The sequence below is a fragment of the Schistocerca americana genome, chromosome 5 (assembly GCF_021461395.2).
Source record: "Schistocerca americana isolate TAMUIC-IGC-003095 chromosome 5, iqSchAmer2.1, whole genome shotgun sequence".
NCBI classification, from domain to species: Eukaryota; Metazoa; Arthropoda; class Insecta; order Orthoptera; family Acrididae; genus Schistocerca; species Schistocerca americana.
In genome coordinates, this window is record NC_060123.1 from 428,055,971 (window position 1) to 428,079,219 (window position 23,249).

Here is a 23,249-nt window from a genome sequence, read left to right on the forward strand (position 1 = left end):
CCCTAGCGCACTGCAGAACGCTACCAAGTTGTCTTGGACATATTTTTCACAGTCCAGATCACGATTTCTTACTGATTCAGTATTTTTTTTTACTAGTGCATCAACATCTGACACTTAAAATGTTTACTGGAAGTGGACTGACCCTCCCCGCGGTTCATAAATAAACCTTGCATCATTACGTTTTCAGATACTTCGGTATCTGTGCTACTTACACTTCTGCCCACTCGTTTCTGCCTGGCGATAGAATTCTGAACCGTGCCTGTATTCAAAAACAGCTCGAGAGGCGAGCGACAGTTTGCCGATTCTTCTGAGAGAAGCGTGACCGTTACGTTTCACATTCTCGGAATACAGAGGGACACGATAGCTGGAAGCAGCGTCCGTGGGCAGACGACTGCGGACTGGCCGCCAGTTTACATGGCTTGTTTGCAATTCCGGGAACGCTCCTGTGGCCCGTTTGTATAACTAACTTCCTTCTCTTTCCGCCTCCGGAGGGGAAAAACGTTCGCGAAAGAGAAACGCTTTGCGCTGAATATTTTAACATGCCTAATGCAGCAGCCAGTTTGCACCGTAAAGTACGCTATTATTTACAATTTACATCGCCATTAGGCAGCTTTTCAAGGAAATATCCAAAGCGGAGACTTTTTCCTTCACGTGCAGTCCATTCTATTTACCGTCTTGCGGCGAATTTGTTTCCCAGTGTAAATAGGGGCGCCGGAAGACAGACAATATTCACTCAGACAAGTGGCAGAAGTAGTGGAACACACTCATGTATCTGTAGGTACATCTGCACCAACACTCTAAAAACCACTGTTTGGTTGGTAACATAGTCTATTCGACTATGTGTTAACGGTTCGCCTCGTTCCATTTGCTGGCGGTCAATTTCTGCACCACTGGAGTCAATTGTGGCGCCGAGATACGGATATTTTGGCCAGTTTCGAGGTACTCTCCGTATTTGCGAAAGTCCTGATTTTTTAATCCTTGGAAGTAACCGCGTAAAAGTTTGATTGTTGTTTCACTGTATACTTTTTAAGCATGTTCTGACATGAACTTGTTCTCCATTGCACAGAAAATATTACGAAAAAACCGATGGCGATGTGTAGTCAGTTCTTGCCTTTCGTTATGAACCTGTACATTGAACACTTTGAAGAAAAGGCACTACAATCCGCCAAGTTAAAAACAACGTATGGATGACACGTTTATGATGTTGAAACGTCCCTTTAGCAAAATTAAGAATGACTGTGCTAGTGAGCTTCTACGTTATTTGATTTTCAAACAGCTGAGCAAAACTCAACGTACTCAGACAGTTTTCTCTTTACTTATTCTGATCATCACTAAACTGACACACAATATTTTTAGCGCAACGCAATCTGACTTTCAATAATCCCTATAAAAGAATGGCCCCATCTAACAATAATCTATACCTTTCAAGCTAAATAAAAGATTCTAACTGCTGAAGGCTCTAGCTACTGATAGGCATAGTTAGCAAATGAAAGATTTTGAGAGAGAACAAACAATGTATTTAACTTAATAATGTTCAAAGGCCATCATTTATGAATTCATGACATCCATCTTTACAAATTTCCTTTTCCTGTCGGACACACGTCCAGACCGACCACTGACAGCAACTTCTCAAAGCTCTGGCATCTCTCTCTCCACATCCACCACTGCAGGCGGCTCACCTCCAACTGTCCAACGCTACGTGCAGTTCACATTCAACTGCCCAACACTACAATAGCGAATATTCCAACAATGAGTCCAACCAGCCACAGACTGCACACAGCGCAGTCAGCGATTTTCATACAGAGCACTACATGCCATTAACAACATAAAAACCTATACAGCCTACATACACAGCCCCCATACTCCCCACAAAAAATTTTACAAATGGTTTTGGGCTGTGGACAATACTTATTTGAAAAAACTTTTCATAATTACAATAACGAAGATATCAAATGCACACACTTATTGATACAATGTTGGTCAAAAGCAGAAATTGTGCTCACAGCCCATAAATACAGTCCTGATCGTTCATCACAGTAGTACAAAGTATGAGCAGTAAAAGAAAATGCACACGGAAGTAGTGGATTTCCATGCAGTCTTGAAGTAGTAGTGGCTCTGAGCACTATGGGACCTAACAGTCTTGAAGAAGTAGTGTTGTCCTTCCAATGGAAAGATAGTGCTGACTCTTGACCTGCAGGCAGCTAATGGGCCACAACAGAGCAAACCCACAGCAGAGTCAGTCGAAGTTTTGAAGAATATTGGTAGATATGTCATCACAGAGCAGACCCACTGTAGTCCTGGTAGAGATTATGGTATTAGTGGGCCACCAAAGGTGCAGCCCACTGTAGTCCTTGTAGAGATGGCCAGCGGGTGTGCGGGTGCACAACCACCATCGAAGAGTCATGCGGATAATATGGCAAGTCCATAAACCACCACTTGTGCACTCACAAACGTTTTGGAGTGTCCTTGGAACCAGGAGTGCTGCTAACCAGTCCCTTGCTGAAATATCAACACATGCAAGCTCTAACAGTCGCTTTTTTTTAACTGCTCACATATTGAGCATATAGTATGATCAACAGAAACGTGTGCATTGAAATGATACCATAATATATAATTAAATGAAGAACCGGTGTCTATACAATTACAACTTTACACCATAAGAACACAATTATAAAGATACAGAAAATATCATTAAAGAACATAATAATACAGACAATATTTGTAGTAATACAGGCTTTACAAAAGAATAGAAATAAACATATATATCAGTGTTACAGGAATTATGACATAAGTAAATAAATAAGAAAATGAAGATAGCTTTCAAAACATTAATTTCACACATGAGCATTAAAACATAACAGAATAAATAATGTCTAAACATAATTACAAAGTAAAGAACATATTATTAATGCAAATTATATTTGAGGGTAACAGTATTCCTCATCATAGTGAATGTAGCTTGGTATTAGAAAAATTCTACACTATAACTCTTATCAGATATTCACATAAAGACACAAAGAACGCAAAAACATAAGGGTGCACAAACACATAGCGGAATAACACGAAAGGAAAGACAGGATTTGTTTTCAGTGTGACATTTGGTACTGCAGTCCAACCCAAAACTTCATTCCATAGATGTTTCCTCATATTTAAACATTTTTTTTTTCCGCAAAAAGGTCCTATCAAAGCATGCTTTCTGTATTTTCCATTATCTTACCTCATCATTTGTTTCCAAAAAAATCCTACCTAAACCTGCTGTCCCTAAACAATACTTTTTTGTTCATATCCTCTTCCAAAATAATAATTCTTCATTGTACACTACTTGTTTGACCAAACTTTTTTTTATAGTTTCTCAATGCATTTCTTCCATTTCATGGCAACTCATTCTCTTATATACCCTACCACCTCTTAAGCTAACTTAAATCTACTGAGCTCAGATATATATACTAGATAACGAGGCAATGCAGCAGCACAAACATTAGCACAAACAGCAATGACAAAAAGTGCAAATTGGCAAAGCAAGCAGCAGTATATCTAAATTAGCAAAGCAAATGCAACATTACAGCTAATATGAGCCAATGTGCAGCAACAAGAACAATAAATCAGTAGTAAAACTGGCTCAACAGAGTAATACAAAGTGAAATACAGTGGGACTATGCCTGGCAAACAGCAGCAGCAAATGCAATAACTAATACCTAAACATGACGAAGCTCAGGCAGAAAAATATTACATGAAAGATAGGCAATGTCTAATACATATGTCACATCTTAGCACTAGAGTGATGCATCACAATAACTTACTCTACCAAGCAAGTTACCAAATCGATGAAAAAAATATGTATTCCAATTATGCTCCCTTTTTTAAAGAAAGTAGATCATAAAATTATTATTGACTGGGTCTGTAGACAGAAAACATTTCTATTAGTACATCTATTAAATTTTATTTTAACCAATGCTGTAGTGCAGGTCGATACTAGATATTAAACAAAATGGTCAAATATATATATATAAAGCAAAGCATGAAACATCATTCACTAGCCATATGGTATCTCCTAAGGCAGTAAAAAAGTCTCTCAACTAGACAGTAGTCATAATCAGGTGTGTAGATGTAAAATATTTCTCATCATTTCATCAGGCATTTTAGTAAGTATCAGAAATTACAAGTTCCAAACTGTAATCATATGTTTTCAAGTATGAGCGTGTTGTATTTGCGATACTTTCTACAAAAAAATGTCAATAGCAAGGTTAGTGGCCTCTTTTTCCTACACCTGTGCCTCTGAAAGGCACATACTAATAGCTTTTTTTCCAGGCGATCGTCGGGCAGGTGGACCCCCACAGCACATTACTTCAAGGTAATGTGAAAATATTTATGACAGCAGTTTCCGCTACAGTGACAGTCTCATATAAAATAAAATATTTCACAGGTTGTGAATTTACATTAGGAATGTGTAGAAACTAAATCTCATATATAATTTCTGTTAGCATAGTGGTATTTACATTCACCCATGCAAACAAATTTCATAACTCTCTAAGTACGAATCTTGGTTTCCAACATCCTTTTTCACAAACCAGAGTCCCTAACTCCTACTCATTATTCAATACATATAAACACGTAATCACATTCCTCATATAGCATCACCTTATTGATCATAAACATACCTCAGCAGCATAATACACATCAACGTCATAATAATATCATCATAGCACATCGATCAAATCTCAAAATCGTCGTAGCTTCCTCCAATAATTTCAAACCCTTCAAAAAAAATGCTTTCTGTTCGTTTCAGTAAAGTCATCTACCTCAAACGTACTTCAAAAATCGCGGTCCCTTATGGAATACATCATTCAAAGATCTCATAGTATTACTATGATGATGATGATGATGATGATATCCCATACTCTGAGGAGCATAGGGAACAACGTAGGAGACCCGCACTGTCATACTAGGCAAGGTTCTAGCGGAGGTGGTTTGCTGTTGCCTTCCTCCGGCCATAATGGGTATGAATGATGATGATGAACATGACACAACAACACACAGTCATCTCGAGGCAGGTAAAAATCCCTGACCCCACTGAGAATCGAACCCAGGACTCCGTGCACAGGAAGCGAGAACTCTACTGCAAGACCACGAGCTGCAGACTGGTTCCAAAAAAAATGAACATTTCACAAAGTACAGACAAAATACAATTTCATAAGTATGAAATTATCCAACTGTGTAATTGTGTAAACTGACTTAGTAAGAAAATGTTTGTTTCTCTGTTAAAAAATCAGATAGCTGTGTAATTCTGCGAGAAATATGGTACCGATGTGTAAAGTTGTATAAGCAAATACCACATTAGCTAGGGCTCCTGGTGCTTGCCACACGCTTAGTACACAAAGTAAACATATACCCCCTGAGGATTAATGTAATTATACCCTCAGGTGTTACAGATTACAGCAACAGAATGAAATGTCTCACCGAAAACCTTCTTTGTATCTTTGTAATTCGAAAATCTGTGAAAAAATTATTTAAGTACAAAATTTAATCACTCAAATGCGTTTCCTGTAGCGCTAAACTGTGCGTCTTACTGTAAGATAATTTTTGTCATTACTTGATGGTAAAAATGTGCCAAGTGTCGTAGTTGTTGTCGTCCATAAGCAAAGCATTGCGAAAGTCAATGTACTTACCTCATCATGAACAATCGACGCGCAGGTCGCCGAAGTGGCGTCATATCGAAAGACCTGCACCAGGCGAACGGTCTACCCGACGGGAGGCCCTAGCCACACGACATTTCCATTTTTTATCATGAACAAAAGTGAAATGCTATGTGTATGGATATTGTACTTATTATGTACGTTACCATGACCAAGAAGTACTGTACTGTAACATATTGTTGTGCTACGGAAAAGGCTGCCTCATTGTAGCTATACCACAAAATTTACTACTAAAACATGTTTTACTTTCCAGAAGAATACAGAAAAATGGTACAGATATAAAACATATACAGCGCAAAAGCAATAATATAAATTGTGTCACTCATTAGTAGCGTTCTGATATAATCGTATAGCTGTCAAATAAACCAAATACTAAGTCATATGTATTGTCACAGGAAGTATTTTAAATAAAGAACGTCTTTTTAAGTAAATCAAAATGTTGCATGAAAGTCTCATTAGCAGTATATGTTCTAAGTATGTAAGCCTTATAGTCGTTACATAATCAAGCAACCAACAAGCAAGAATGTCATAATTACTGTCTAAGTAAGTTCCCTAGGTTCTTGCATGGATAGTTAACTTCTTAACATTGTTGCATATTAACAGTTTCTAAGTGTGACAAAGTGTACTACTAACGTGAAGTGAAAAATTTTATGGCAAAGATTAAGTAAAAATGCATATTATCTCTCAATAAACAGTTTTACATGTGAAATGTGGTGTAAACCTTTAGTCTTCCTAGTACGCAGAGTTTCAACTTCAACGCAATTATGATGTAGCGTATGTCGCTAAAGAATGCTAAAATTTTTCTCAAGATTAACTTCTACAAATTCACCTTGCTGAGAGGGCCCTGTCCTGTTTGAATCCCGCCATTTCTGATGAAATTCCGGTCTGTCATTATGAGTATATGGTCTGTCGTCATGTCATTAGTTTACATACACTCCTGGAAATTGAAATAAGAACACCGTGAATCCATTGTCCCAGGAAGGGGAAACTTTATTGACACATTCCTGGGGTCAGATACATCACATGATCACACTGACAGAACCACAGGCACATAGACACAGACAACAGAGCATGCACAATGTCGGCACTAGTACAGTGTATATCCACCTTTCGCAGCAATGCAGGCTGCTATTCTCCCATGGAGACGATCGTAGAGATGCTGGATGTAGTCCTGTGGAACGGCTTGCCATGCCATTTCCACCTGGCGCCTCAGTTGGACCAGCGTTCGTGCTGGACGTGCAGACCGCGTGAGACGACACTTCATCCAGTCCCAAACATGCTCAATGGGGGACAGATCCGGAGATCTTGCTGGCCAGGGTAGTTGACTTACACCTTCTAGAGCACGTTGGGTGGCACGGGATACATGCGGACGTGCATTGTCCTGTTGGAACAGCAAGTTCCCTTGCCGGTCTAGGAATGGTAGAACGATGGGTTCGATGACGGTTTGGATGTACCGTGCACTATTCAGTGTCCCCTCGACGATCACCAGTGGTGTACAGCCAGTGTAGGAGATCGCTCCCCACACCATGATGCCAGGTGTTGGCCCTGTGTGCCTCGGTCGTATGCAGTCCTGATTGTGGCGCTCACCTGCACGGCGCCAAACACGCATACGACCATCATTGGCACCAAGGCAGAAGCGACTCTCATCGCTGAAGACGACACGTCTCCATTCGTCCCTCCATTCACGCCTGTCGCGACACCACTGGAGGCGGGCTGCACGATGTTGGGGCGTGAGCGGAAGACGGCCTAACGGTGTGCGGGACCGTAGCCCAGCTTCATGGAGACGGTTGCGAATGGTCCTCGCCGATACTCCAGGAGCAACAGTGTCCCTAATTTGCTGGGAAGTGGCGGTGCGGTCCCCTACGGCACTGCGTAGGATCCTACGGTCTTGGCGTGCATCCGTGCGTCGCTGCGGTCCGGTCCCAGGTCGACGGGCACGTGCACCTTCCGCCGACCACTGGCGACAACATCGATGTACTGTGGAGACCTCACGCCCCACGTGTTGAGCAATTCGGCGGTACGTCCACCCGGCCTCCCGCATGCCCACTATACACCCTCGCTCAAAGTCCGTCAACTGCACATACGGTTCACGTCCACGCTGTCGCGGCATGCTACCAGTGTTAAAGACTGCGATGGAGCTCCGTATGCCACGGCAAACTGGCTGACACACGGCGGCGGTGCACAAATGCTGCGCAGCTAGCGCCATTCGACGGCCAACACCGCGGTTCCTGGTGTGTCCGCTGTGCCGTGCGTGTGATCATTGCTTGTACAGCCCTCTCGCAGTGTCCGGAGCAAGTATGGTGGGTCTGACACACCGGTGTCAATGTGTTCTTTTTTCCATTTCCAGGAGTGTAGTTTCTTTCTGGCTGGTCAAGTGGTGGAGAATTTCTCCTAGATCGTAACTGCACGGTGGACCGTTGCGTCTGAAATTATTCTGTCTCCCTTGATAATAATTATTTTTGTTCCCATATTGTTTGTTTCTCTGATTGTCTCTGTCATATTCATTACTACAGAAATGCGATCTTTCTCTGTAATTATTATTAGTCTGCCAATGGTTATCACATGGGTGGTGTCTGTTTTGGTAACGATTAGCGTTGTAATAATAGCCTTGTCGTGTCAAGTTATTATTTCTGTCATCAAGGAATTGTGACGGATGTGACCTGTAATTGTTGCATTCCTGTTTTCGCATTTCGCGACTGTCAATGTCAATTTCCAGTTCTTGTAACAGTCCTTGAAAAGCATCAATGTCATCTTTGCAACGTCCTGCCACAATAATATGTCTTAAATGTTCAGGCAATTTGATTGAGCAAATGCAAATGAGTTCTGAGGGGCTGTATGAATTTGACAAGTACTGATTCTTGTGCAACATGTCTTCAAAATATTTTACTATACTGGAAAATTCAGATTGTTCGAAATATTTCATCATTATGATCCTATGTTTTACGCGATCTTGAGCAGCTTGAGACCGAAATGCTGAGAGGAAGACATGATAAAATTCTCCTTCACTGTGACAATCGTGAATGACCGATCGCATTCTTACAGCAGGCTCATTCTCTAAGTAACCACACATAAATTCCAATCTGTGCTCTAATGACCAGTTGGGAGGAAAACAACGAGAGAATTGATGAAGCCATGCTTGTGGATGAATGTCGTTGCCGGAATTCTTAAATGTTTTGAATTTACGTGTAGTAATGAACAGCTTATAGTCAAAGTCATCATGACGGCGAGTCGCGTATCGGTCATTGTTACGTCGTGTCGGCGGTTCCATTTCAAAATTCGGTGCACCTTGCCAATTTCTTTCATAATTTCCGAAATTCCCAGTCTTATTATTTTGTGGCTTTTCCGTATTTCTAAGTTTCTCTTCCCGTATTGGAGCGCGAGTCTCCTGCGAAATATGTCATTCTTGTATTACTTGTGCCAACTGATCTTGTACTTCCCGGATTTCTCTATTCTGTTGCGTATTAATTTGATTCTTATTTTGTCTTAATTTTCTAATTTGTTCGTAGTCTTCTGTGTCAGGGAAGACTAACGGTCTTGTGTCATTCAGATTATCATCTACTTTCGTAGATAAATTATTTAGCTGATCCGAAAGTTCAACTACTTTCTCTGATACTGAACTGATTTCCTCCATGTTCTTTATCAACCACGTTTCAGAGTATCTACTGTGTCCTTTAAGTTTTCCTGAGTTTGCAAGTTGCGTTACAGAATCGGTAGATGTAACTGAGTCAATTTTAGCCCGCAAGGTGTCGTGATTTTCATGAACAGTGGTTTGCAGCTCTTTTATGGCTGCCTCGTGATTCTGTAATGCATTTTTATGCCGCGAAAAAATAGGCTGAAAATGCTCACAAATCTGTGTTTCTACGTCATTACAAACTTTTTGACATTTCGATACGATTTGGGGTAACTCAGCAGTTAAACCTTTACATGTTTGCTGAAGCGTTTCTTTAATTTGTTTCTGATTTTGTTCCATTTGTTGCTGTGATTGTTTTTTAATTTGTTCCACTTGTTATTGATTTTATTTCATTTGTTGCGGTAATTGCAATAATAATGTATTAGTATCTGGAACATGTTCCTCAATGCTTTTCAGTAGTGCATTTGCACCGGCAACATTCGATTTTGAAAAACAGAAAATGTGTCTTGACCTAATAGAGAAAAAGGTGAGGACGCAAAACCTTAATTACAGTATTTGCAAGATTGTGTCCTGTCGTTTCGGGTTTCTGGGGCGAGCTGTTGCCGACCGATCGATGACAATGCTTCCCTGTTCACTAATTGTTTCACTGTCTACAACATTAGTTGTTGCTTGATCCATTTCCCTATGCACAATTACCAAATTGCTATTCTGAATATTTGTTAATTCATTACACGGTAGCACTAACATACTACTCTCGTCTTCACTGTCATTTCTCAGTGTACTTTGGAGTCTAGTATTACGTTTTGCACACGCCATAATTATCACAATATGTCACACAATAACACGTAAAATCACAATTTGAAGAGCAAAATAAGAAAACACGTTAACATAGCACTGAAAACAATATCTAATTATGTGCAAGCGCGGCTGCGAAATACTTGGTGCAAATTGACATGCATGCCACAACTGTTTTAAGGTACAACAATGAAAAATTACAACTACAAAGGCGATTCTCTCTACAATTACGCGCTATTAATAAACAATAACTACACTAATTACACAAACTACAAGAAAAAATAAGAAGATTACAGTGAGGTATCCTCTGGCTAAGGGTCGACATATGAATCGTCCCCTTAGAAAAATTAAGAATGGCTGTACTGGTAAACTTCCACGTTATTTCATTTTCAAATAGCCGAGGAAAGCTCAACATACTCAAACAGTTTTCTCTTTACTTATTCTGATCAACACTAAACTGACACACAATATTTTTAGCGCAACGCAATCTGACTTTCAATAATCTCTACAAAAGAATGGCCCCGTCTAACAATAACCTATACTTTTCATGTATCACTTACCTCACAGAAATCTTCGTTACTCGAACTACTGCAGTACAGCGAGCGTCAATACGGCCAGCTAAATAAAAGATTCTAACCACTGAAGGCACTAACTATTGATAGTCATAGTTTGCAAATGAATGATTTTGATAGAGAACAAACAATATATTTACCTTAATAATGTCCAAATGTCATCATATATATATATATATACATATATATATATATATATATATATATTAATGACATCCATTTCCTATTTCTGTCTTGTCGGACACACGTCCAGATCGTCCGCTTATAGTAACCTCTCAAAATTCTGGCATCTCTCTCTCCACATCCACCACTGCTGGAAAGTCACCTCCAACAGCCCAACGCTACATGCTGTTCACATCCAACTGCCCGACACTACAATAGCGAATATTCGAACAATGCGTCCAACCAGCCACAGACTGCATACAGCGCAGTCAGCGATTTTCATACAGAGCACTACGTGGAACTACCAACATAAAAACTTAAACAGCCTACGTACAATGTGTACACATGGAACGAAAAAACTTGAGTTCCTGGAACATATGAATTATATTCATCCTGATACAAAATTTATAAAGGAACTTGAAAAAAAAGGGTCGACTATCTTTCTTCAAAGTGTTGGCTAACACCAGACATGACGTCCAGCTGAGTCACAGTTTACATGTAGTCTGATTGAAGGGGCTCCGGAAAGGTTCGAAATCAAGAGAGGTTCAATTTTTACTTTCAATTGATGTATAAATTAATAAATTGAGAAGACTATAGCTATTTTTAAAATATTTTTGGAATGTGTTCTGCATGGGCAAGACCGACTTAGGTGCTGTTAAACTGCTGTCAAATGTTGTACTCATGAATCCACATGCTTGTCATGTACATTTTAGTGCTGTGAGAGAAAATAAACGTTACAAAGTAAGTGTTGTGGCTAACTTGTGATAGTCCGATAGATATATCGCTTGCTCAATAGTCCTGTGTTCAATGTTTATTTACTCTTTCGTAATCCTGAAAATATTCGTTATGAATTCTGTTCTTTGAAGTCTGTTTTATTGAAGGATAATCATGTGTAAACGTAAAGTGACTCCAAATCCTTTGAAGGCTTTTAAGAAAATGAGAAATGTTGGAAAGCCAAAGGTAGGTGTTATTCCCATAAACAATAAAGACGCTAACAAAGTGTGTGAACCTTATCTTGCTGGTACACCTGCCCATTGCGATGAAAGTGAGAAAGAAAGTACTTCGCAGAGGAAGCTTGGTTCAACTAGTGAAAAGTATTTATGTTTTATGGGCTAATCGAATGCGAATGAAATATTTGATATGTCAGTTGTCAACGGAATTTTTGCAAACTGTGTATGATGTATTCAGTGTAGTGAAGTCGGTCTGGAACTCTCTACAAAAAAATCATGTAGGACTTGCCATTGAAATGGAGTTGAAATGTGGTAAGTGTTCATACATCACCACATTTTGGAACTGTGTTGCAATAACTCCAAATGAATAAAATGATAGCAAACTCTATGAACACAACATTAGATTTGTTTATGCCTTGCGTACAATTGGCAAAGTTCCTACTGCAGGTGCAGTTTTTATATGGAATGATGAATCTTTCAAATTCCCCAACCAAGTTTACGAACTGTAATAGATTTGAAGGGTCTAAAGTAGAAGAAGTCTTACAGAATCCATGAAGAAAGCTGTGGAAGAGGCAGAAATAGAAAACAGTAGTAACAGAGACTGGCCTGCAGCATTCGATGGTACCTGACATAAACGGAAACACACACCTCTTCATGGTGTAGTATCTGCCACCAGTATGCAAACAGGGAAAGTTTTACGTGTGGCAGTAATATCTAAACACTGTAGGTGTCCACAAAAAATAAAGGTACACATGAAAATAATTGCACATTTAACTATAGTGGCAGTAGTGAATGAATGGAAGTGGCTGGTGTTGCGAGTATATTTTAACGTCCTGTTGCGTGTGATGAAGTGCGACATGTGAATTACCTTTGGGTGACGATGTCTCTGAGCCGGATGCAATCGTCCACCCTGTTCCAGAGGAAGCTTCTCGGCCAGCAAGGTCTGGCCATTCACAGAGGGTGGGTTTGGTGGTAGTTGTGAGCTTCAACGTAGGCGCGTAATGGGGCCGCTTAGGAACATGGCTGCCAAGGAGGGGAAGGAAGCCAGTGTGCACTCCGTGTGCATTCCGGGTGGGGGGGGGAGTCATTCCGTATGTGGAAAGGGTGCTTCCGGATGCCATGAAGAGTACAGGGTTCAGCCAACTGCAGGTGGTGGCTCATGTCGGTACCAATGACGTGTGTGCCTTTAAATCGGAGCAGATTCTGTCTGGTTTCGGACGGCTAGCGGAAATGGTAAAGACTGCCAGTCTTGCTTCCGAGATTAAGGTGGAGCTCACCATCTGCAGCATCGTCGATAGGACCGACTGTGGTCCTTTGGTGCAGAACCGAGTGGAGGGTCTGAATCAGAGGCTCAGGCGGTTCTGTGACTGTGTAGGCTGCAGATTCCTTGACTTGCGCCACCGGGTGGTGGGTTTCTGGGTTCGGCTTAATAGTTTAGGAGTCCACTACACACAGGAGGCGGCTACACTGGTAGCGGGGACTGTGTGGAAGGGACTGGGTGGCTTTTTAGGTTAGAGGGTCTCAGGGAACCACAGAAGGGGCGTCCGTCTAAAAGTGCGCATGTAAAACACAGTAAGTTAGGTGTAGAAACGATTGGTATTGTAGTTGTAAATTGCCGTAGCTGTGTTGGGAGAGAACCAAAGCTCCAAGCCCTAATAGAAAGCACTGAAGCTCAAATAGTTGTAGGTACAGAGAGCTGGCTAAAGCCGGGATTTTTTCAAACGATCTAACAGTGTTCAGAAAGGATAGATTAAATACAGTTGGTGGAGGAGTATTTATTGCTGTCAGAGGTAGTTTGCCTTGTAGCGAAATTGAAGTAACACTACCCACTTTCCACACGGAGCACGTCCATATCTCACCACTGACTTCTAGTATCAACCGCACGCAGTTGACGTCAACAAGTGTATGGGCCTGAAGATGACGTTGTTACAACGTTGAAACTAGTTCCAAAAATAAAGTCGACACCTTAAATACAGGTGGAGGAATTTCTTCACTTTTAATGTATACTAACAATAAATTTCAACTCCACTTCTCTCTGTAGAGCTGATGCTTGAGCCCAGCCATTTGTACTCTGTAGTGAAAGGATCAGGTTCTTTTGTTAATAATAATATTATTAAATATGCCTGACATTATCATGATAGGGGGTGATCTAGATCAATGTAGAAACAGAAGTACAACTTTAAACAAACATGGACTGTACTATGGAATATAACACACGTTCTGCAGTACATTTCACTAAATCTTGATCAAATTCATATTATATCGTATCGTATTATAGAGCGATCTTTCATGAACATGAGAATAATAGTAATTCAGCAAGTCAAGCATAAAATAACTATTACATAAAACAACGTACAGGCTGCACTGATTATACAAGCTCACGTTCGTACATTAGCAGAATGAAGATAGATTCTCAAGTAATCATCATAGTCATTACATCCAGCCACCAGGTGGCACTGTGGTAGAGCAAATAAAAATACCTAATGTCATATTGTAACCTCCCCACTATATTTTGTTTCTGTATGGAATTTAGCCTAACTTTACCTCCCACTCTATAAATTATACATGTTACCGAAAACTATGTCCCCGCAAACTGTTATTCAACTTAAACTCGTATGCTATACTTCGACTGACCAGAACCTAATACTAAATGAGCTGTAACTGATCAGAATGCTTTATGTTAAATGCGTAACTGAAGTAAAACAGTTATCTGGCCCTGGCCCTAATCAAAATTTCCACTTACCTCGCGTCTGACAAGATTGTTGCAGATTTCTCGAAAGCACAACAACACACGGTAAGCAGACAGCGGCTAAGCCAGATTTCTATTTCTAAATACATATGCGAACAGCTGCATGTGGTAAGGCGTAATAATAAAGAGTGGGGCGGGGAGACTAACTATTCCCATAAAATGATATGCCAAGACAACGACTTTAGAATGAAGTACATATTCAAAAAGACAGTGATACTTCGTGTGATCATCTCACTTAATATAGGTTTGAACAGTACTATGCTTAACAAAGTGAAAAATGATTTAAAGAGGGTAAAGTGTTAACAGGATTTCTATGAAAATCAAACAGCTTAATCAGTTAATATGTTAATGCATGACTCAGGGAACTGGGGTTGTCTTTCTCTCAGCTCTGAGCTAGTTAACTACTTGATTAATAATTATTCCTAGCTGCACAGTGCTACAGTCTTACCTCAAACTTTTTCTCATCAAAAATAACTACATTATTCAAAATAAATAATCTCTTGTCTTCCTAATGTATTCATTTTATTCATCCTTGCTGTCCTTTACAATTAATCTTTCTTCATCCGTCAGACACAAGACTGTGTCACGAAAAGAACAAAGAGTGTTAAAGTTGCTCTCTCTCTGACGTGCACAACGATGACACGCAAAAATCAAAATGACGTGATCACCTTAAACTACAAAGTATAAAGACAAACCAACGATACAAGAAGGTTTCGCTACAGACATACAATAAATAATTCAAATCAGAGTACGTTAAACTTATTTTGTTGTAGTATTTTGTTATAATAATTCTGATTTAATATTACGTACAATTCAAAATTACCTTAAAAACACATAAAACGAAGCACTGCACCTTCTGTATATCGCTTAACACACACGTAGTGAATCCAGTCATATGGCATTTTCGTATTATAAAAACAAATACAATAAAATACACGTCATAATATTCAGGCAGCATAAAGCCACCACAACTACACACTGCTGCTCGGTACCTCGGTGTAGTTAAGCAAACATGAAGGAACTACAAAGAGAACATGAGGTTTTCCACTCATTGGTACCACAAACACGTCATTACAGGTACAGGAACAACACAATGACATTACTTAACTGGTTTTATACAAATTACAATATTTACGCTATTAACGTGTAGCTCGACGTGTAGGTACTACCATAGTGCTCTAAGCCTTGGTGTTGAAGATACAGATGTCGAGACCACAGAAATAAACAGCGTAATCCTACAACTTGCTACGGAATACAGTGAAAATATGCTTGCTATATATTCTAATATAGTCATAACAGTTATAAAAGTTAGGCCATGTAGCTTGCTATACAAAATTCACGGTATATTAAGCTATCAACTTGTAGCTCCAAGTTTGAATGCTAACATAGTGCTTGAGATCTAAGTGTGAAATAGAGACTGACAGGGACAAACAGAACGAATAGCGTAGTCCCAAAAATTTTCATCTTGTAATGTTCAATATTTCTCTACATTTTGCAATTTAATAAACACCAAAAACAAACTGTGACCAGAAATGTCACAACCTAATAGTGTGTCACCAAATTCTACATGATATGTTACGTAAGAGCATAAAATAATGTTCGTGGTCAAAGTGTTTAATGAATACTGTCGAACCAAAAGGACAAACAATGTCTTTCCAGTGTGGGCTTTCCACATTTCTAATGTATGAACGAAAAGGAATCAATATCGAAGAACAAAGAGACCTCAACTTTCGTACAATTATTGAAGCAAATGGTTTTGATAAGAGAAATTACGTAAAAATAAATCAAAAAAGAAAAGGTCATCAAAAACTGTAAAAAACTTCCCAATAGATTATAATTGGTCATTCAATAAATAATTCGGATATCTTTTCTTATAACAATTAATTTGCAGATTTTCTAAGATCCCTAATCTTTTCCCTTTGGGAACATTATGCAAGACTGTCATGTTACAACGGATGTCAGTAATGCCATGCTTCCTGTCCCTGAGACAACTCCCGAAAGCGGTTTTATTGTTATTATTAGTGTGTTCCTTAAATCTCGTACAAAAGGGCCTTCCCGTATGTCTGGCTCTATTTGTATAGCTGTTATGACTATGTTACATAGCAAGCATATTTTTATTGTGTTCCATAGCAAGTTGCAGGATTACGCTGTTTATTCCTGTGGTTTTGTCATCTGTGTCTTTGACACCAGGACCTCGTGCACCATGCTACTACTTAAATGTCGAGCTACATGTTGATAGTGTAAATATTGAAATTTTTTATAAATTTTATAAATTTTTTATAAAATTTCCTTCTATAGTTTCCGTGTTTGTGGTACCTCTGAGTGGAACCCTGACGTTCCCTTTGTAATTCCTTCATGTTTGCTGAACTATATCGAGGCTTTATGCTGCCTGCATATTAGGACATACATATTTTTTATTTTATTTTATGATATGGACATGCTATATGACTGGCTTCACTACCTGTGTATTAAATGATATACTGAAGGTACAGTGCTTCGTGTTATGTTCTTTTTTTTTTAAGAAGAAGCGGCGCCTTGAGAGTAGGGTCACAAAATTCGACTCTCTTCAAGAAGATGCCATTTGACGTGTAAGATAGGAATATTATTGAAGGAAAGAGCATCAGACACTTAAAGAACCCTTCGTCACCACTGTAACAGTGCATCTGTTTCGAAGTAGTAGATCGTCCTAGCTACAAGTTATGAAAAAGTTAGGTATCCGCTGTAATCCGTATGTGGAATCAGTAGAGACACACTATGGTGATATTGTTTGGCTTGATGGAACGTAGGTGAATGCAGGACACAGTTTCAGAAAAGAACTGGACACACGATGCCATCAGTGGTAGTGTGTCAGCTCCGCTCGTCTGAGGGAAGAGCATAATTGCAGCGCATGCAGGAAATTCAGAAGGTTTCATTCCTAATTGTCTACTGTTATTCATTTCAAATAAGACCTCCGACTACCACTAAGATATGAGCAGCAATACTTTTGCGAAATCTTTTGAAGAGACTGTGCTTCGAAACTCTCCGAAAAACTATCACTTTCATGGATAAGGCTCCATACCATTCGGTTGTACCAGATAGGGCGCCCACAAAGGCAACGAGAAGAAAAGACACTGTTTGCTGGCTAGAGAAATGTAAGGTACGGTTTGACAGAAACTTGAAAAGGGCATAATTATTAGAACTTGAGTCGCAGACACAAGGGAAAGTATCCCGTTTATACCATGTCTAGTTTATCATGGCAAAAAATACGGGCATAAAGTGCTCGTACTGCCTCCCTACCATTGCCGTTTCAATGCAGTAGAGCGCAACTGGACCCGGGTCAAATGACGTATCGTTGTAAAAAATAAATTTACGTTAAGTGGACAGCGTTTTGAAGGAACCAGTGGAAAAAGTGACACCACAAGACTGGTAAGAAGTAGTGAAACATCTGAAAAGAGTGATACGAATCTCGAGACGGAGGATCCGTAAGTAAATATTTGGTTACAAGGCGTAACCTGGGCAGGTACAGATGTACCACATTTTTGTAACGATGAAGAATAGGCTAAAGTTTAAGAGAACCATCAAAGAAAACATATATAAAGCGGTGTCATACTGCAGAAGGATGATGTGCTTTGAAAATTCTATGACGCTCTAAATAGCACAATAGTGGAATGGACATATATAGAAACGGCAATCTCAGAATCTGGACAGAGAAATATAGGTGAAACGGAGGTAATCGCAAAGAAACCTTGGGTAGCAAAAGTACTACATAAAACAGACAGAAGAAAATGCAAAAGTATGCATCAAAAGAAAGACGGAAAGCAGGACTGAAACAAATAGGATGTGCAGGAAAGCTAAAGCAAAATGCCTGAAACAAAAATGTGAAGAAAACGTAAAGGATATGATCGTCAGAAGGAAAGATTCAATACGTAGAAAAAAAATCGTGGAATGAAAGGCAAGGGTGTCAACATAGGGAGTGCAATAGAAATTCAACTTTAAGCGTAGACAAGAGAGAGGATCGACTGTAAGAGCGCACTGAGGCCGTGTACGAGGGGATGAACTATCTGTTGACATGATAGAACAAGAAATTGTCATTGATTTTACAGACATATGACATCCAGTATTAGTGTCAGAGTTTAGTTCTACAGAGCCTTGGAAAACTTACGACAAAACGAGACAACAGGGATAGATAACATTTCTTCAAAATGTCGGAAATTGGTGGGCAAGTGGCACCCAAACCAGAGGCTCGACAGACATTTATGACGTTATAGTTGATTATGAAATCATGAGTAAAAATAAATCAAGCTAGTTTCATGAAGTTTGTCGACTTAAAAAGTAAAATGCTGCAATATGTTAAAATTAAAAAAAAAAAAAAACAGTATAAGCCACACGCCACACATACAATACAATATGTTAAAGTACGAGTGGAACACCAGTAGAGAAGTGCTCGGATTATCAAGGGTGTAAGGCGGGGTTGCAGTCTTTCAACTTTTACTTCTAAGAATATAATAGTTCAAGCGTGGTATTAAATTCTGTATGAAGGGATATTAAAGACAAGATTCGCTGTTGACAGTGAAACTGGTGAAGAATTACAAGGTCTATTGGGTGGAATGAACGTCTAATAAGAGCCAACTACAATGTCTGACAACAAACCATAGAAACACAAAAGTAATGAGGATTAGCAGAAGTGAGATTGTCTATTTAACCTCAAAACTTGAGATCATGACTGGACAAAGCAAAGGAATTTTGATAACTTGGAACGAAATAACGAACGATAGGGAAGGCAATACGGATGTAAGAAGCAGTCTAGGACAGACAAAGAGTGTATAGGCATGAGTTAGTGGAAGAAATTTTTGAGAATGTACGTCTGGAGCTCAGCACTGCCTGGAAGTGAATCATGGATAATGCTATACTGCTGTGTCAAATTACGAGCACTGATAAAGCGACATCCTCTGCGGAAATGATCTCCGTAAAATTCATGTCTTTCTTAAATTGGTAGGCATAGCATTATGTTTGCGAAGATATATAATACCTGCACTGTAGCTCCAGATATCTTACAAACAACATTTTTTCATCGGAGTCGCGTAAGATACTCGCTGTTGTTAAATTTCGTTGCAATAATAACTAGAGATGCTTACTGACTTCCACAAGCGCAGCTAATGAAAATAATCTTTCTGTTATAAATTGATTATTCGAATAAATTGCAATTAATTTCCAACTTCAATTATTTTCCTTCCCTTTTCACTTGCATAGTTAAAACGAAGTACTTCAATAGTGCGTAGCTTGCAGATCTATTAAGATACAACTCCTCAAAAGTCTGCTGTCTTAAATTCAAGCTAAGTTTATAACAATCGAGATGCTTTTTATATTAATATTTCTCTGTCACATTTGAACTTAAACTGTGATTTAGATATGTCAATGCTTGCAGGATTATTACTTCAATAGATAAATTTCAGTCATTTCAAGTTAAACGATTTCCAGTAAAAATTAATGACAAAACAACTTAATAATGTTCATCACTTCCAACAAATAATTGCACGTTCGCTAGGTATATACTACTGTCACGTATTAAAAATGTTACGTTAATTAAGAATCGTGCGCAAGCTAACGTGGCGGATCATGGACTGATACATGATTATCACAAAATTAATCTTATTTTTTTCTTTCCGGACTTTTTAACAATGATCTGCAACGACTTGTCACAACTAAACCACGGTCTACGCCCAAACCCATCTTGTCGCCAGGAATTTCTGTCGGGTCAGCTGTAACCAGAAACTCTGCAAACCGCGCCAGAAGATCCAATGGCTGACCCCAAGGCTCCGCGTTGTACATAAAATAAATGGAAAAACACTAACTTTCTGCGTTATTTTGCAAAGAACACTTAATACAACAAAAGTAGCTGCCATATCTTGAAATAAATTGTGTAACCTACAACACAATTCTTCGTGAAGGCTGCATAACCCCTAATGGTGCAACTGAAAACTTTGAATCACTATCTGAAAAACTGAAAAGGAGGCGAATCGAAGTTTTTGGGATGTGATTGTTGCAGGACGTAGGCTGAAAATTAAGTCGACCGACTCGATAAGAAACGAGAAATGAAGAGGTTCCCCACAGAATCGGCGTGAAAAGGAATATGTGGAAACCAAATTAGGAGAAGAGATAGGATAGTTGGACATGCATTAAGACATCAGGCAATTATTTCTCTGGTTCCAGAGGAAGGCATAGAGAGCTAAAACTGCAGAGAAGAAAAGAGATTGCAGTATATCCAGCAAATAACTGAGGACCTTGCTGAGGACCAGCACCATAATGAAACACAGATAAAAAAATACCGTAATTGAAAGTTTTATCCAGCCTGCCTGTTACGCTTCCACGACTAACCCGCTGAAAACATTTCGATCAAATTTGGTATCGAGACAGTCCTTGAATCCTGAGGAAGAACATAATTTACTTTTGACAGTGTGAAGTACAAGATACCTATTTATTTGACGAATATTAGGCGAATTAGGGAAAAACATTTACTCTTTGAAATAGTTGTTTACGTTTTGACCTTAGATCTTTATCCTATTTGTGAAAATGCTTTTATCGGTTGATATGTGCTGTGTTACACGATTCAAGGTAATGAATACACTGCTTATAAGGTCTTCAGTGTGTTTAATCCATACTTCCACGCTATTTGTTGCATAACGTACACGTTAGGTAGTTTACAGCTACTTCAGTAGCACAGTGCATAGATGGGCACTTATACACATGACCCTCTGTACACAGCGCTCGGCAGCGACGCTGCCCACACATCGTGCGTTGGGACAGCTTGAGATGGGGGAGAAGTTTGTGCTAAGTTCGTATGGGGCCAAACTGCTGAGGTCATCGATCCCTAGGCTTACACATGAGGGCATTTGATGTTATTGCACGCACAGTATCTTGCTTGCTCACCATCACTTGTCACAACACAGCCACTGATAAGTGAGCACAGCTGTGGGTAGCAGCTAGTATTTAATATGAGCACTGACACTCTCATTTAGGGTTCAGTGTCACCTTTCTATATTTGTCCGTTTTGGCATTCTTAACATGTTTGTCAAGCATGCGATCGATTCTTGTTGACTGTATTCCTCTTTGCTTCCTAAAGTAATGGCCCAGCGAAGAGAAACAAGAGCCACACAAGTATTTGGTTGACCTATGAAAATTCGCAAAACGAATTTCATTTCCAAGGGTATATACGAATAATCATTCAGCTTACTAAAACTTGGATGCATGCAACAGGATGTACACTGATATGCCGAAACATCATAACCACCAGCTTATTATCGTTTTCTTACACATGTTGGTCCGAAATGGCAACGACTTCGCGTGTAATGGATTCGACAAGTCCTGTATAGGTTTTTGGAGATATGTAACACTAGACGTCTATTTACATGTCACACAATGACTATAGATTAGGGCCGGTGCTTTGTATGCGCGGAGTTGACGCCCGATAGCGGCGGGTTCAGATCACCCGAATTTGGTGATGAAGACATCAACGTGACTCACTATCATACTGCAGCACCATCTGCTCCTGTGACGTGGACATTTATCCTGATTGAAGATGTCATAGCTGTTGGAGAAGACAGCAAGCTTAAAGGGATGCAAGTGCCCCTCAGTAATGGTCAAGTAGTCCACAGCTTTGACTTACTGTAACAGGCCCATGAAAGCCCAGATGAATGTCCCCCACGGAATAACACTGCTCCACTAGTATGTGTCCTCGTGCAGTGTGTATCTGATGCAGCCACTTGTATGCACGTCGGCATATGCAGACACGAACATTGACCTTGTGTAACGAGAAACGTAATTCATCCAACCAGGTAACAATTTTTCACGTACGAGGCCTATTCGGAAAATAAGATCCGATTTGGCGCGAAATGGAAACCACTGTGAAAATCCGATGGAACTTTGCACAGACATGTTGGGCAGTGTCTTTAGCGTGCCTGTCGATCGCTTCACGTAGCTCTTTTCAGTTCAGAGTGCAAAGCGATCACGTAGAACCACCTGAAACAACAGTGTGTTCCGCCATGTATGTGGATCTGGTAACAGACTTCGCCTGAAGCTATGCAGCCCACCTAACATAAATGTCATGCGTTTCTTTCTTCAAGAAAATCCTCAGCCGCATTCTGAAGAGACAACGAAGACGCTCCTGCAGCGTTTTCGATGAGAAGTGTTTGATCACCCGCAATACATCCCTTAATTGGTTCCCTCCGATGTTCATCTCTGCTCACATGAACCGCTGGCTACGAAGACAACATTTTGGCACAAACAACGAAAGGCAGACCAGCGTAGAGAATTGGTGAAAAGCACAGGCATATATCTTTCTGTGACGAGGGTACTGGAAAGTTTGTATAACGCCACGACAAATGTCGAAGTCGGAGCGGCGAATATTTAAAGAGGTAGCTGGAAGGTGTGGCTAACTGTTGTGAGTAAAAAAAATTAGATTTTCACTGTGGTTTCCATTTCGCGACAGATCGGACCTTACTTTTCGAACGGCCCTCGTACCCATGGTCCAATTTCGAAGATCCCGACCCCACTGCAATCGACATTAGCTGTGTCGTCTGATCAACATAGGAACACGTCCATGTCGCCTGCAATGGACACCCATGTTAAACAATGTGCGCTCAGTGGTGAGTTCCGAAATAATTCTGTCTGCGACAGGATCGTACTCTGCCGTCATATCTGCACAGATCGCCACCTGTTCTG